General features: G+C 39.9%; 1 protein-coding gene and 1 long non-coding RNA gene across 2 annotated transcripts in view; both read right to left on the bottom strand.

Moving 5' to 3' along the window:
* Positions 1-8,968, bottom strand: part of LOC116689196 (uncharacterized) — a 10,171-nt gene extending 1,203 nt beyond the window's left edge. The window contains exons 1-2 of the long non-coding RNA XR_004331942.1: positions 8,899-8,968; positions 7,085-7,089 (exon numbers count right to left, since the gene is read on the bottom strand). This is a non-coding gene — a long non-coding RNA (uncharacterized LOC116689196). The remainder of the gene's footprint in view (positions 1-7,084; positions 7,090-8,898) is intronic.
* cacna1ba (calcium channel, voltage-dependent, N type, alpha 1B subunit, a) overlaps positions 1-15,146 on the bottom strand; it is a 262,364-nt gene that overhangs the window by 207,121 nt on the left and 40,097 nt on the right. The gene's annotated exons all lie outside the window — the stretch shown is intronic.

Below are 15,146 nucleotides of genomic sequence, written 5' to 3' on the forward strand. Positions count from 1 at the left end.
ACAGCGGTGTGGACTTTCTGCATAGCAACAGCTTATTTGATGATTTTCAGTCAGGATTTAGAGTTAATCATAGCACAGAGACAGCACTTGTGAAAATTACTAATGACCTCCTATTGCATCAGAAAAGGACTATATCTGTATGGTATTATAAGATCTTAGTGCGCATTTGATACCATTGACCATCACCATTACCATTAAAAAATAGTCCATGCATTTGTTACTTCTAGGCTGGATTACTGCAATTCTTATATCAGGCTGCTCAAAAAAGTCATAAAGACTGATCCAGAATGCTGCAGCACGTGTTCTGACAGGAACCAGGAAAAGAGATCACATCTCTCCTGTTTTAGCTTTTCTGCATTGGCTTCCTGTAAAATCCAGAATAGAATTTAAATCCTTCTTACTACAAAGCTCTTCATGGTCAGGCACATCTTAAAGAGCTCATTCGTACTACTACCCCACCAGAGCACTGCGCTCCAGAAGCAGGGTACTTGTATCCTAGGTCTCTAAAAGTAACGGGAGCCAGAGCGTTCAGCTATCAGGCTCCTCTCCTGTGGAACCAGGTTCCAGTTGGGTTCAGGAGGCAGACAACATCTCCACATTTAAGGGTAGGCTTAAGACTTTACTTTATCTTTGATAAAGCTTTAGTTAGAGTGGCTCAGGTGAGTCCTGAACCATCCCTTAGTTGTGTGCTATGGCCTGAATCACCAATCACCTCTCCTCTCATCTGTATGCAACCTCATGCCATTAATGCGTGTTACTAACAAATTCTTCCTTTCCGTAGTCTTGTGCTCTTTCGCCCCTCTCTCTCTCCCTCCTATCACTTCCTGAAGGTGTTTCTGGCTCTTGGACTGTGAGGTTGGATCTGTGGTTGGAGTTGCTGCTGCCTTCATGTTCCTGCTCGACACCCCTCTGCTAAAATTCTCCATGTCTCTCTCTTTCTCTCTCTCTGTCTGTTTTCTCTCTCTTCTTTTTCTCTGTTGTTCTTTCTTCACCCCAACTGGTCGAGGCAGATGAACGCCCACCCTGAGCCATGGTTCTGCTCGAGGTATCTGCCTCTTAAAAGGAAGTTTTCCTTGCCTCTGTCACCTAAGCTTGTTCTTGGTGGAATGTTGGATTCTGTTAAATAACATCACAGAGTACGGTCTAGACTGCTCTTCTATGAAAGGCCTGTGAGATAACTGTTCTATATAAATAAAATTGAATGAATTGATCCCGAATGAAAATCCGTGGAATTAGCAGACTGTTTTTTGCTTAGTGTGGCGATGTGCCAACATTCTCAATCATATATATGTTTTTAAATTTGTGTAAAAAGTGCAGAAAATTCTGCAGCTGCAGATTTCTGTGGCCCTGAATTACAAAATAGGCAGTGGGGGGTACTAGCATTCACAGTAAGAACGTTCTTGTCCATATGTCTTAACTCTTCTGACAGCTGCTGTGTACTTCCTTTAAAGGTCAACTTTTCTGTTGGTTATTAATATCCTCATGCGCAACTAGCCTACTCTGAACAAGACAGGTATCTACTAAACAATAAATCATAATAATAAAAAATTTCTGCACAAAAAGCAACACCAAAAAAGTTTGTGTGATAGATGGCTTAATTTTAACAAACACAAAACATCATTTTGAAGGAATATTCTACATTTGTAAAAGGGGAAATTGCTATTCTGGTTCTGTCCAAATGTAACAAATCAGTCAGCTACTCTAAAACCCTAAATCCATACAAAACCTGAAGATTGAAGGTGATTCAGACATAAAGCAAAGACATTGCCATCCGCTCAAATTTGACAGGAGGATCATTTGTTTAGTTTGATTGCCCTAAACAACCACACCAACTTACAAAGTACAGCTAGCAAGCACCAAAGTGTGTGTGTTGTAACAAAAAGACCCAGACAGCACAGGCTAGTGTTAAGCAGTGGTGGAAGAAGTGTACAGAACCTTTACTAAAGTAACTGCATACCTAATAATGTAAAAATAATTTTACTGTTAATGTAAAAGTCTTGTCTTAAGTAAAATTATGTTAGCATCATCAGGAAAATGTACTTTAAGTATTAAAAGAAAAGTATTCAATGCAAAACAAGGTTGATTACAGATTATAAAAGTACAGTATACTCCGCTACACAGTTGGACAAAATTTGCAATTAATTTTGCAATTAACACAATCAATTTCAGAAAAACAGCACATCTTTGACCTCTATAGTTGTTTTCGCCAGTTGGTAGAGCAGGCGTCCATATATAGAGGTTTAGTCCTCGAAGTAGCAGGCCGGTTAGACTTCGACCTGCTGCCCTTTGCTGCATGTCATCCCTTCTCTCTCCCAGTCATTTTCAGCTGTCCTGTCAATTAAGGCCCTTAAAGGCCCAAAAATAAAGAATCTTTTTAAAGACCCAAAACAATGACCAATGGTTAATCTGCTAAATTAGGTACCTGATAAATGAAACCATTTCATACATTGATAAAAAATCCTGTAAATCCAATATGCCAAAAGCTGTCCTACTAATCATTTTCAAAAACCACAATTAACTAAATGCAACCACAAAATAGACATATAACCTCAGTATAATATCTCTCCATGTCATTATATTGCAATACTCCAAAATATATTTTTTTTAAATCCTTCCACCAACACAGTTCAGCTTCAGCCTTATCTCAGCTTCTCCCAGCTCTCTACTCCTCAACCATGGACCGACAGATACTGTACCTATCAGTCAGTCAGACAGACAGGAGGTTAGTAGTGATGGCCAAATGAAGCTTCATGAAACTAGTCTTTATCTTCTGAGCCCACTAGATGGCGCTCTCTGTCAACAATTGGTTAAAATACACTGAATTGCAATACCTTAGACTGTTCTCTAAAACCAAGAGCGCATCTACTGCGCTCAGAAAACAAAGACACTGGTTCACAAAGCTTCATTTGACCATCACTAGAGGGGGGAGGAGCCCCACAACTGAACTTCAACAACAGAAATGAGAGGTCACTTACTCAGTGCTCTGCAATCATACTCAAATGATAAACAAGAGAGATAGGCGACAGAAAGTGAAGAAGAACACAGTAGACACCAGAAATATCAGAGAGAGTAGTTGCAAGATTGACATTGCTGTAATGTAGTGTCTGAGTGTGCTTATATCAGGCTTTCTGTGCACTCATATGGCAAATGTAACGTATTATATAGGGCTCAAAGCGCTTTAACAGTACATTCACCATTCACCACATTCTACACTGGTGGCTGAGGTTGCCACACAAGGTGCTGCCTGCTCATCAGATAAACATTGAACACATTTACTTTCATACATCCTACATGCGTGGCCAAAGAAACCGACCTCGGATCGAACCACCAACCGGTAGGCAACCGCTCTTGCCACCTGAACCACAGCCGTCCCTAGCACACAATACATACTACACATGCTGATAAATAGTACTAGGAATAATATTGGGTTATATTGTGAATATTAGTGAAGCTAAAGTGTGCAACATGAAATTGATAGATTGCTGTCTCAACGTCCAATTTCAGTAAAGAGTCAGATATAAAACTACTTAATTGATATTTCAGATGGCTTTTTTGTTTCCGGTTCAAAATTGTAGTATCAGTATTAAGTCACTATACTCATTATAAGCTACTGCATGTACAAAAGGTATACACTTTCATCCGCAGGCTGAAACATTGATATACATTCCCTGTATAATAATCAAATAACAGCAGGCATCTAATAATTGTGAAGTCTAAGATAATAGGTATGAGACAATGTAAGCAAGCCCGTCATCATCTCACCCAACAGGGTGATACAGGACTACATTTAACTTCATTAAATCAGCCTGAAGTTGTAAAATTTGCAATAACTAAGTGTATCAAGTTGAAAAAAACAATGATCAGCCATGTGAGCAGGAAGGGAGCCAATCAACTGCTGCAGCACAGAAGAAGTGTGTGTGTGTGTGTGTGTGTGTGTTGTGTGTGTGTGTGTGTGTGGTGTGTGGTGTGTGTGTGTGGTGTGTGGTGTCTGTCTGTCTGTCTGTCTGTCTGTGCTGTTGACTGAAGCAGGGCAGAGCTCCAGAGAGGAGATACTCTGCACTCAGTCACACACTGGAAGAAAATACATCTAGGACCCTATCTTGCACCTGGCACGCGCAGCGCCAAGCCCGGCAAGTGTCTTTGCTATTTTAAAACCGACGCAGTTGTAATTTCCCGTACGCGCCCACAAGGGATGGTTCAGATTTGGAAAAAGACAAAAAAAATAGTTTAAAGTAGTGCCTTGGCTGTTCTGACCAAAATGGTAAACAAGAATCAAGGAATGTGTGGTGAACAAGAGTTATTTAATTAATAGCTCATAAGAAATCTAGAAAACGTGACACGCGGGTTGGGTTAGGAAAAGAAGACACTGTTGGGATTAGGTAAAGAAGAACGGGTTGGGTTTAGGAAAAGACAAACATGGAAAGGAAACGTCACATGCGGGACACAATCCCGGCTCTCCTGTATGGTTTTTTTGGCCTTTCATTACTACCTACGGCATTAATTCATACGCAAACACAAAGTCATGTAAGTCAATGGAGGCCAAACAGAGTTGATAAACATGCTAAAAAGAGGTATGGTCTTGTAACATGGCAATAATGGCATACAAATTGGCATTGTTAATATGCTACTCATGAGCTCAGTCTGAAATGTCCTTACCTCTGCTCCCACAGGCTCTTTGCATTCAGGGAAAGTCCAGAACGGCTGTCCATCTGATGGCCGTCGGCACAAAAAAAGTCTAATAGTTGGATAGGAAAAATAAAAAAAGAGGGCCAAGTCTTGACACTGATGCAGCAAAATGCAAAAACTACACAGAGAGACATGAGATACTGGTAAGTGCCAGGAGCAGGCTGCCTTTATCTCTATCATATGGAATTGCATAGTCAGCTGTCAACATGGGTGTGCATCATGATTATGAAATGGTCGCGCCTTTAGTTCTGTCAACTTAACGTGTAAAATTTCTGTAATTTGAAACATTAACAATTAGAAAATTAATATGGGTTAACTGCAATTTCACTTGTTGTATATGAGAGGTTGTAGTGAGCTCACGTTTGCTGCTAGGATGAAGACAATGGTATTGAATTATGGGAAAACATCAGCCATGCATTAGTACCATTAAATGTGGCACACAAATAGGGAAGGGTGGTAAATAATTCACCAAATTTAACCAAATATTTAACCCAAAATCCTAGTTTTCACTTTCTCTTTTTTCCAGAGTGCAGTTTTTATTTCTTTCATATTGCGTTTACTATTGTGGAATGCAAAGACCTGGGTGTTGTTTGTGAAGGCTTCACAGACAATTGAAAGGAGGCTAGTCATTAAGAATTAAGAATCGCTTACGGAGCAGAAATGATCAGGAAACACTGGAAACTTCATGTTAAGGGCCACAGAGAAAGACATCCTCAGCCCTTGACAATGACCTCATAATAGACAGAGTTACTGAGAATAGTGCCCTTCTTAAGAAACTTAACTCCAACATTACATTTGCTTACATTTATTTGAATAGTTATAATAGTATATAATAACTAACACTCCAGTGTAGTTTTGGTATAGGCCTACACTAGCTAATCCCCATGTTCAGGTTAGCAAGTAGTCTACTATCTCTTATTTAAGTGTTGTAATACTCGTACTGTTCTAGGCTATTAATTACATGTTGGTAATCTGGGGTTCTGTAGCCAGTGACATTTCATCATTTGCAAGATGTAACAGCATTTTTTGTTTTTATTTGAAGGCTGAGGCTTAATAGACACAACCCCAATTCTCTCACTGTTTTGGATGGTACTGCTGTGAATACCTTGTCTGATATAGGCACGTATTGTGGCATAGGATCAGGACATCCTGGCTAGTGTCTGTGCGCACAGCTAGGGTGAATGGCCAGAGGATGGGCCTTTTTGGGAGAAGAACCAGGGCTGGTTTGTAGCCCAAGTCCGTCCCTGGCTCTGCTCATACCTTAATCCGACAGAAGGCTATGGTGAATTTCAGCCTGCATGCACGTTGCAAAAAGTAATGGACTGTGCCGAGACGTCACCCTGCACCCTGTGTGTAGTGTGTGTGTGGTGTGTGTGTGGAAAAAAATCATAAATAACAGCAAAATGCAGTTAAGACTCTCACACTGAGCTGAAATGGAGTCAAATATTCAGGTCCAGCCCAATATTCATGGGCTTATGTGAACAACACAATACACATAATACAAAGCATGTAATTAACAGCCACCGTTTAAATATTCAGAAGCGCATTGGAACATAGGCTAAGTTGGAACACAGACGACTTCTTACAAGAACGATTATATGGCTAGTTTACAATTATCATTTCCCAATGTGTTGTGAAATGTTTGATCCCTTCTGTTCGCTTTTGGTGCAAAGAGTTAAGAGGCTTAGTTCTGACATAAGGCTGAAAGCTTGTTATGGGACATTGAAATGCTTTATCACCAAAACTGTCTATTACACCACTTCTAGTTCCACTTTGCGGCCTACCAGCTGATAACACCGGTATTGTCCTGGCATACAAGTGCTTAATAGCAGTTCCTTCGCAATTTCATTTGCCAGTTTGTCCAAAAGTCATTCACATGAATTACAAGTCATTATTGCACCAGGGGAGGTTCACTGACTCTGTAATTACAGCTGTGTAAGAAACCCTCATGTGCAGCACACGCACTTTCCAAGCTGTATTCAGTGACACGCAGGCCGAGTATATAACAAGCTGAATGAGTAAGTGTCTCACTGTGCTGTGGAAAAAGAACATCACACACTCAGCCGGCGTCATGGTGCATAAGCTCCACCTGGAAGCTCCATTAGGAGGAGGCTGCCGCAGGTGAAGTGGAAAGCAGCCAATTATGTCAGAGGAGAACACTGAGCTGAGCTGCATAAAAATCCCAAACTGACACATTCATAAGCAAACACATATACAGGCATGCTTGGCTGCAAAAACACAGCAAAGTTAAGTATGTGCACATACTCTGTTGTAGCACTGCAGGTTTTGTTATACATAGTAATTTCCCTTGAGAGCCTGAATGACACCATTCCTGGATCCTTGGTGTAAGTAGATTTGGGTAGATGCAGCATGAGGCTGCTTACTATACAGTAATTACAACCCCTAGACTGGCTCCAGCTGTCAACAAAGGTTTTAAATTCCAAACAAACCACTGATAACAGTTACCACAACAGTTGGGGGTGAACGTGGGTGCATTTCCACTTTTGAAGAACATTTGGATTGTACAATAAGCAGGCTGCTTTTTTCTTTTAGGTATTATTACTATGTTAAACTATATAGTTTACTATGGTAACTATGTTTACAGCATTTACTATGTAACGGAACATTTTGGGACTGCTTGGTGGGGAACGCTAAGAGCAAATCACAATGTACTGATAATTTAATCTGGTTACGTACTGTATTGCGTGAACGGAAACTTCATTCAAATTGTATGTTATGTTACCAAACAAGTTCTTCCAAGGCGTATTTGCAGAGGCACCATCACGTGTGCCGTAATTGATTGAAGAAGATTGTGGTTTAAAGAATTGCAAACAAGCTTTGTGTTTTCTCCTATTCCATTAGTATGTGTGCTGAAGCCTGACCTTACTCCATATCATTGTAGATGTAGGTCGGCAATGTTAGACTAGCACCAATAAAAGAGGACCCAGTTTTGAACTGTTGCATTTCATATAAAAAATCTGGTTAAAATGTAAGACTAACACAGATGATGAGTTGTCATGATGGACTTATGATCAAAGTGCATTGGTAATTCTGTCAGACATCTTAGCCCTTCAAATTTCACAGAATGTTTCACCACAGAATGAGACTGTGGAGAGACATCCAGGCAAGGCATCAGCAACCAGGCAATCGCTATCTTGAAGTCAGTTAAGGGGGTGAAGGATGAGTGGCAACTGAGGAAAGAGCTTCTTTCCTGTTTAATTTATAATTACAGTACAAGACACCTAGTTTGGCATAGTTCTTTGGATTCTACACAAGTCAGGAGTCAGAAACACAAGAATAGAAATGTAGTCATCTCCGGGTTTTTGAAATGGGAAAAATATAGTAAATGGGATTATTGGGATGGGTATATTATTATTATTTTTACTGTCATTTGGCTATGTCAGTGTATCTAAAGGTCCATGGCATGAAATTTCACTTATGAGTTTTTTTTACATCAATATGAGTTCCCCCGCCTGCCTATGGCCCCCAGTGGCTAGAAATGGTGATAGGTGTAAACCGAGCACTGGGTATCTGCTCTGCCTTTGAGAAAATGAAAGCTCAGATGGGCCGATCTGGAATCTTGCCCTCATGAGTCATAAAGGGCAAGGTTACCGCCCCTTTCTTGCTTGTATCCCAGAGAATTTGACCCACCCATGAGAGAGAGACATCATGGCTTTCAGACGAGCAAAGTGGCAGTGGTCAAGGCCACACGCCCAGCCTCCACCTTGCCCCCCCACCTCAAAAGCTACAGAATCAGAAATGGCACATATAAGGAAAGCTCAATGTGGGGACGGTCTAGTGGCTAATTCTGCACTAAGGCTGAATTTTGGGAAAGAGACTTCAGATCAGTATTAGGGGACCTCTAAGGTTATATAAAAGCCTCCAAAGAGCACCATGTCATGGGACCTTTAAGCAGTATTTTATATAAACAGTTAACTTTTTTCCAACTTGAACTATTTACTTAGTTTTGTGGTAAGTGACTGATGGTAATGTCAACCTCGAGATTGGTCAGGTATTAAGCAAGACCGCTCGCGTCAACAGTGGGGAACAAGCTACAATGTTATGGGCAATTCCAAACCTACCATCATAGGGAATATGCGGCTCTATAAACGTTAAGGTATTGTTTTTTTAATGGCCTGGTGGGATAGCAATTTGTAAGCTGCTTCTTGGTTAAACAAAAGGATTAGTGACCTTGTAGGGATACATTCCAACATTCCATAATGTCGTCAGACACTTGGAATAATAATCTGAGCCTTGTCAGTGGCAAAAACAGCACTTTTAGTGTAGCTCGGTGAGTGGCTGCCAGTTACAGAGTTCTCGCTTAATACTAGACCAATTTCAAAGGGTTTTGTAGACATTAGTGACTTAGACACCAATGCTGGGAAAATAGGTTCCAGGTTAAAACTATCCTTTAGAAGTTACATGTCCGTCAACAATGTCACATGATTGCTAGTCAATATCCTTTGCGTTCCACTTCCGGGATTGCCCAGTGCTGCAGGATATTCCACCGGTTGCATGTATTTTTTGTTTCCTTTGGCGTTCTTTGTTTTGAAATTTTAAGTGGTGGGTTATGAGGACTATTGTTAACTGCTCCTCAGATTCTGTATGGAAATTGAGACAGCTAGTCTAGACTATCTGTCCAATCATTTTAAAAACTCCGGTCAATTTATGAGGGATATGGTTCTCTCAGTCTCTACAGGGCAAATCAGACAGCTTGCTACTGTCGAATAAAGGACAGAAAAATATCTATGCTGTGCTGAGTAAAGTGTACGTGTATTTTCTGCTCCAGCAAAAAACGCTAATAATCTGCTTTATTGTTTAAATCTAGGCTAAGTACCTGGATTTGGAGGGTTGATTAAACTACACTGCTTTGTTTAGAGCCGCATTGACAGTGCATAGGCATAAGCATTGTTTAATTCAAAGATGCTACTTTGCTCTAGCAAAAACTAACCCAACTCGATAATTTGTGATGCTTCTACAACCTGCCTACACACACAACTTAGTCTGTTGCTCCTCTAAAAGAAGATGATGAAGCAAAGGAACTAGCACCTGGTACAACTCCAAACTCGAAATTAAAAAAAATCTTGTGAAACTTAAAAGTAAATGGCGTTCCACCAAACTAGAAGAAGATTTAGATGGGCAAGACGTCTGAAAATGTATAGGAAGGCCTCCAGAAATGCCAGATCAACTTCATCACTAATAAAGAAAATAAGAACAACCAAAGGTTTCTTTTAGCATTGTAGCCAAAGCTGACGATAGTCACAGCTCTATTGAGCACCTATTCTATAGCTCTGAGTAGTGACGAACTTTATGAGTTCTTTAATGATAAAATTATAGCAATTAGAGATAAAATTCATCACTTTTGCCCTAATTCTAACCGTTGACCTTTAATGCGGTAGCACTAGAAAGAACGACAAGACTATACTTAGACTGCTTCTATCCATAGATCTTCAAAAGTAATGTCTAAGGTCTCTTAGCTAAGCCATCTGTCTCTCAACAAGGCTACTAAAAAAGCGTTATGTGTGGTTAAAACTCCATTAATATGATCAATATGTCTCTATAACAGGTTATGTAACACGGTCATTTAAAGTAGCTGTGACAAAACCTCTCCTGAAAAAACCTCCCTCGATCCTGAGGTTTTAGCAAAACTATAGCCTAATCTATCAAATCTAATCAGCGATCCTTGAGAAGTAGTCACTAATCATTGTTGTCATTTTAAATAGCAATGTTTACTTGGGCTTTCAGTCAGGATTTAGAAAGAGAGTAGCCAGAGACGGCATGGTGAAAAATAATGACCTTCTAACTGCTGCAGAAAAGGACTTGTCTCTGTACTGTTTTACAAGATCTTAGTGCTGCGCATTTGACACACTGACCATACCATCCTGTTACAGAGGCTGGAACATTTAGTTGCATTAAAGGAATTGCACTAGCGTTTATGTCATATTTATCTGATCAATCTCATTTGTTAATGTTAACATAAATCCTCAAGTACGCTAAAGTTAGCCATGACGTTCCACAAGGCTCAGTGCTTGGACCAATTGATTCTCCTTATATGCTTCCTGTTGTGGGTTGGGGTTTTTGTTTGGGTTATTTCCATGGCCTTCCCGGTGTTTTTGTCCCGGTTTTCCTCCAGTCTGGGTCATAGATCTGTTCTTATGTTTCCCGTGTGGTGTTTGTTATGCTCTGCTTTATTTTGGTAGTCAACTTCCTGTCTTGTTTTCTGTCTTGTCTAGTTAGCTTTACTTTGTTTGTCTGATTGTCCACCCCGCCCTAATGTGATCAACCTGTTTCTCATCTGTTCCTATTACTCATTACCTCATGTATTAACCCCAGTGTTTCCTTAGCCTCTGTTAGATCCTTTGTTTCTCCAGCGTGCGTCACCTCTCCTCTGTTCCAGCTCCAGTAGACTTCCCCGTGATATTTTTGCCGTTTACCTTCCCCTGTGGTTCCAGCCTTGTGCTTCGGTTTTTTTTTTTTCTCTGGCTCCCTGTGTTTTGACGTTTTTTTGGTATCGGTTGCTGCTGTGTTTTTCCCCCAATAACCCTTTTTGCCTTCCACCTGCTACACTGCGTTGGGTCCTCCTTCCGCCCCATCACAACACTTCCTCTTGGCAATATTATAAGGAAACACTCAATTAACTTTCAATGTTAGCGGATGACACCCAATTATATCAACCAATCAAGCCAGATGAAACAGTCAGTTAGCTAAACTTCCAGCGCATAAACGATATAAAATAATGGATGACTTACAATTTTTAGTTAAACCTCAGACAAAACTGACATTGTGCTTGGCCCTAAAACTTCATTAACTTAATTATCTAGGGCTATAGTTACTCTGGATGGCTACAAATAACCCTAACCTACAAATAAAAGTTATTATCAAATGAATCATATTGTGGGACATTTAACTCTCAAAATGAAAAAAAGCAACAGACGCATTTCTAGTCACTCCGTTTAGTCAGCTAGCAATCTTACGCTAACGATTGCTTTGTGTGATTATGGATTTCACAAATTCAATAACATACTGGCTTTTGGCAGTGTGAATGTACAGGAGTATTTCTCTTTCCTTAAAATAATCTGGCAAACTAGATGCTTAAAGGTGTGCTTTTTTAATTAATAAATTCTGGAAACAAACAGCAGGCAACATGTAGATGAATAAAAGGCAGTTCCCTGATGACAAAAACTGAATACATTTATTGATTAAAATGTTCCTATTCGCGTGTAGGTAGTAATTACAGTTCTTCATATAATTTATAGTGCTGTGATCAAACCCAGTTCTGTCATGTTCCTTACTTGTTTTAAAGATGAATGTCTAGCTCTGTGGTCTTGGTCCAGTTGGGGGAGAACAGTTTGACCATCTATCTCACACGGTAACTGAGTGAAGATTTGTTTACAGCCAGGGGAAGAGATATCCTTTCAGCTGAAACCTGTGATTCACCCAGCCTGATTGGTGGATGTGAGGATTTCAGCGGAACTGAACACTCAACACTGCACTCTGTTAACGGTGCATTAGTTGCTTTGCTCTGACTGCTTGATTTATTCCCTGGATTTCTTCCTGCCAATTGGGTAGAGATGGGGAAGAATGGCAGAGTAAATAAGGGAGACAGGGATTGAGGGATGATAACAAAAACCAAAGTGAAGGGTGAAGAAGGCAAGTTGAATCATAACAGGGAGAGATGGCTGTAAGGACAAAACAAGGGCTGAGACATATGCTTTTGTCCCAGTTTGATTCTTTCGCAAAACATGCGTGCCCGATTGATTTGTATCGGGATTTTATTATAAGCAATTCTAGGAGTATTGCGATCTATAATATTGAGATTGCGTGTTCTTTCGTCTTTAACAAAAACAAAAGTTGATAATATCTAGAGACAATATATCATGAAACATTTTCTGCTTCTGGTATGTTTTTAGTAACGGATATGATGTAGTGCTGTCGCCGTCACCGTATAAACAGAAAGATTTAGGTAAATCATTGGTAAAAAAGTAGTGAATGGTGGAAAAGAATCCATTTTAAAAATCGTTGCCCAAAAAATCACATTACTACAATTTTCGTTCCCCCCCACCACTAAACAGACAGCATGGTTAAATTAATTAAAATACACATTTAAAAACAGACAAACAAAATTACATCAATACATACTTTTTAGAGGCAATTTTGTTAAAGATTGTGGTTTTTAATCAATTTTAAGAGAATAATTGGAGGATAATTGCAAAAATGTCTCGGTGGTGTAACGTCACAACATTTTACCAAAATGTTTAACTTGGGCACATTCTTGATAACAATCCCATTAAACTACTTGGCATTTAACCTACAATGAGGTTATTATTGCGTTGTTGGTTGTGTTGTGTGAGTTACAGCGCGTTTGCTAATGCGTGCATGTTGGTCAAATTAATGAAGATGTTTTCAGATTTTTCTGGTGTTTTGTCTATTTGCATCTGTTTCATTAGGTTGCAGTGTGTTTGCCCTGTCAGCACTGTTATATTTCATTTTAATCATTTAGGGAATTCTGTCAGTCATGCTAGCTTCCTGAAATTTCAAGTGGTGTTACCATAGACAATTAAGAAATGGACCAACAGATCCCGTTGCTCTGGACAGAGACCATTGAAGGATATTAGAAGCCCTTTTCGGTGATGGCTGAGCGTACTACTGCGCAGCCGCCAACTGAGCCGCACCTGTCTGAAAGTGTAAGTCTTCTGGTAGCTGTGCCAAGGAAAAACAATTCACTCATTCCAATCAGCAAGATGAGAGCGTAGGTATATGTAAGGAGATAATAGGCACAGGTTAATTACGCTTAAACTAACATGCTAGTTACGTTAGAATTTTAACTAAACAGCTAAGGTCTGTCAAAACTGCCTGCAGCTTCTCCTGACAATCCGCGGTGATTTGTCGAAAAGAGAGAGCAAGTGCGTTTGGTTATGACGCAATCGTTAGCTATTTTTCAAAAACGTTCCCTACGGAGCCAAACGGGAAATACTAGTAATGGAGCCTTGATACATGTTGTGTTTCTTTAAAAATAACAACGGACAAAAGAGTCTTTCCAACGCTTCAGATGAAAGTTGTTTCGCTGTCAAAGTGGTGCAAAATAATTGGAGCGAATGGAAATGCTAACGCGCCGGTGATTGCATTAAAATGGCGCCATAGGAGCTACGCTTGTGGTCGCTCGTTACCCCCCTGGGTGTTACCACCAATCAGAGTAATCAGCAAGAAAGCAAACAATGACAGGATATACATCAGAGGAAAGGACCCTGATCAGAATAACTGCGTGCATCCCAAGTTAGTAACCTTCGATGAGTAATAAAACATTTAGGTTAAGTTCAGTTCTTTGGTTAACATGTCTAATGGTCCGACACAAGAAAAACTTTGAAATACATTAGTTTGATTATAAATTATATTTATGTAACAATTATGTTGGATAGTACACTATGGCTATTGCTGATATTTCTGTCCATTGTAATGCCTGACAATTTGATTTAATTAAAATGTCACGATAACCAGTAACACCATGACTCCTATTCATGCCTCTCACGTTTTGGCCAATCTTTTCAATATAACTAGTTTTTTACTGTTTTCAAGAGATTTAAATGTAGTACTATTTTATAACTATTTGTACTGTTGGTTCATTGTCACTTGGTAAACTTTGAGAAGTGAGAATGGTTGGTCGTTGTGGTTAATCAACATCACATTTAAACGCCTATCACATGTAGAAACAATGTTCAATTAAAAGGGCAAGGTCAGAAACCAATTTGAATAGGGAAGAGCAGCGTGGGATAGGACGTATTTCTCTGGATCTAGGCTTTTTTCACTAGCCAGCTCTTGCTCGTGGCTTATTCCGCTGCAGGAAAGTTACGTTTTTGGGGTCTGCTAGATTAAAGTGACAAATGAAAATTACTAATGACCTCCTAATTGCATCAGACAAAGGACTTATCTCTGTACTGGTATTATAAGATCTTAGTGCTGCATTTGATACCATTGACCATCACCATTACCATTAAAAACTAGTCCATGCATTTGTTACTTCTAGGCTGGATTACTGCAATTCTTTATATCAGGCTGCTCAAAAAAGTCCATAAAGACTGATCCAGAATGCTGCAGCACGTGTTCTGACAGGAACCAGGAAAAGAGATCACATCTCTCCTGTTTTAGCTTCTCTGCATTGGCTTCCTGTAAAATCCAGAATAGAATTTAAAATCCTTCTCACCTACAAAGCTCTTCATGGTCAGGCACCATCTTAAAGAGCTCATAGTACCTTACTACCCCACCAGAGCACTGCGCTCCCAGAATGCAGGGTTACTTGTAGTTCCTAGAGTCTCTAAAAGTAGAACGGGAGCCAGAGCGTTCAGCTATCAGGCTCCTCTCCTGTGGAACCAGGTTCCAGTTTGGGTTCAGGAGGCAGACAACATCTCCACATTTAAGAGTAGGCTTAAGACTTTACTTTATCTTTGATAAAGCTTATAGTTAGA

This window comes from Etheostoma spectabile, chromosome 5 (genome assembly GCF_008692095.1).
Source record: "Etheostoma spectabile isolate EspeVRDwgs_2016 chromosome 5, UIUC_Espe_1.0, whole genome shotgun sequence".
NCBI lineage: Eukaryota > Metazoa > Chordata > Actinopteri > Perciformes > Percidae > Etheostoma > Etheostoma spectabile.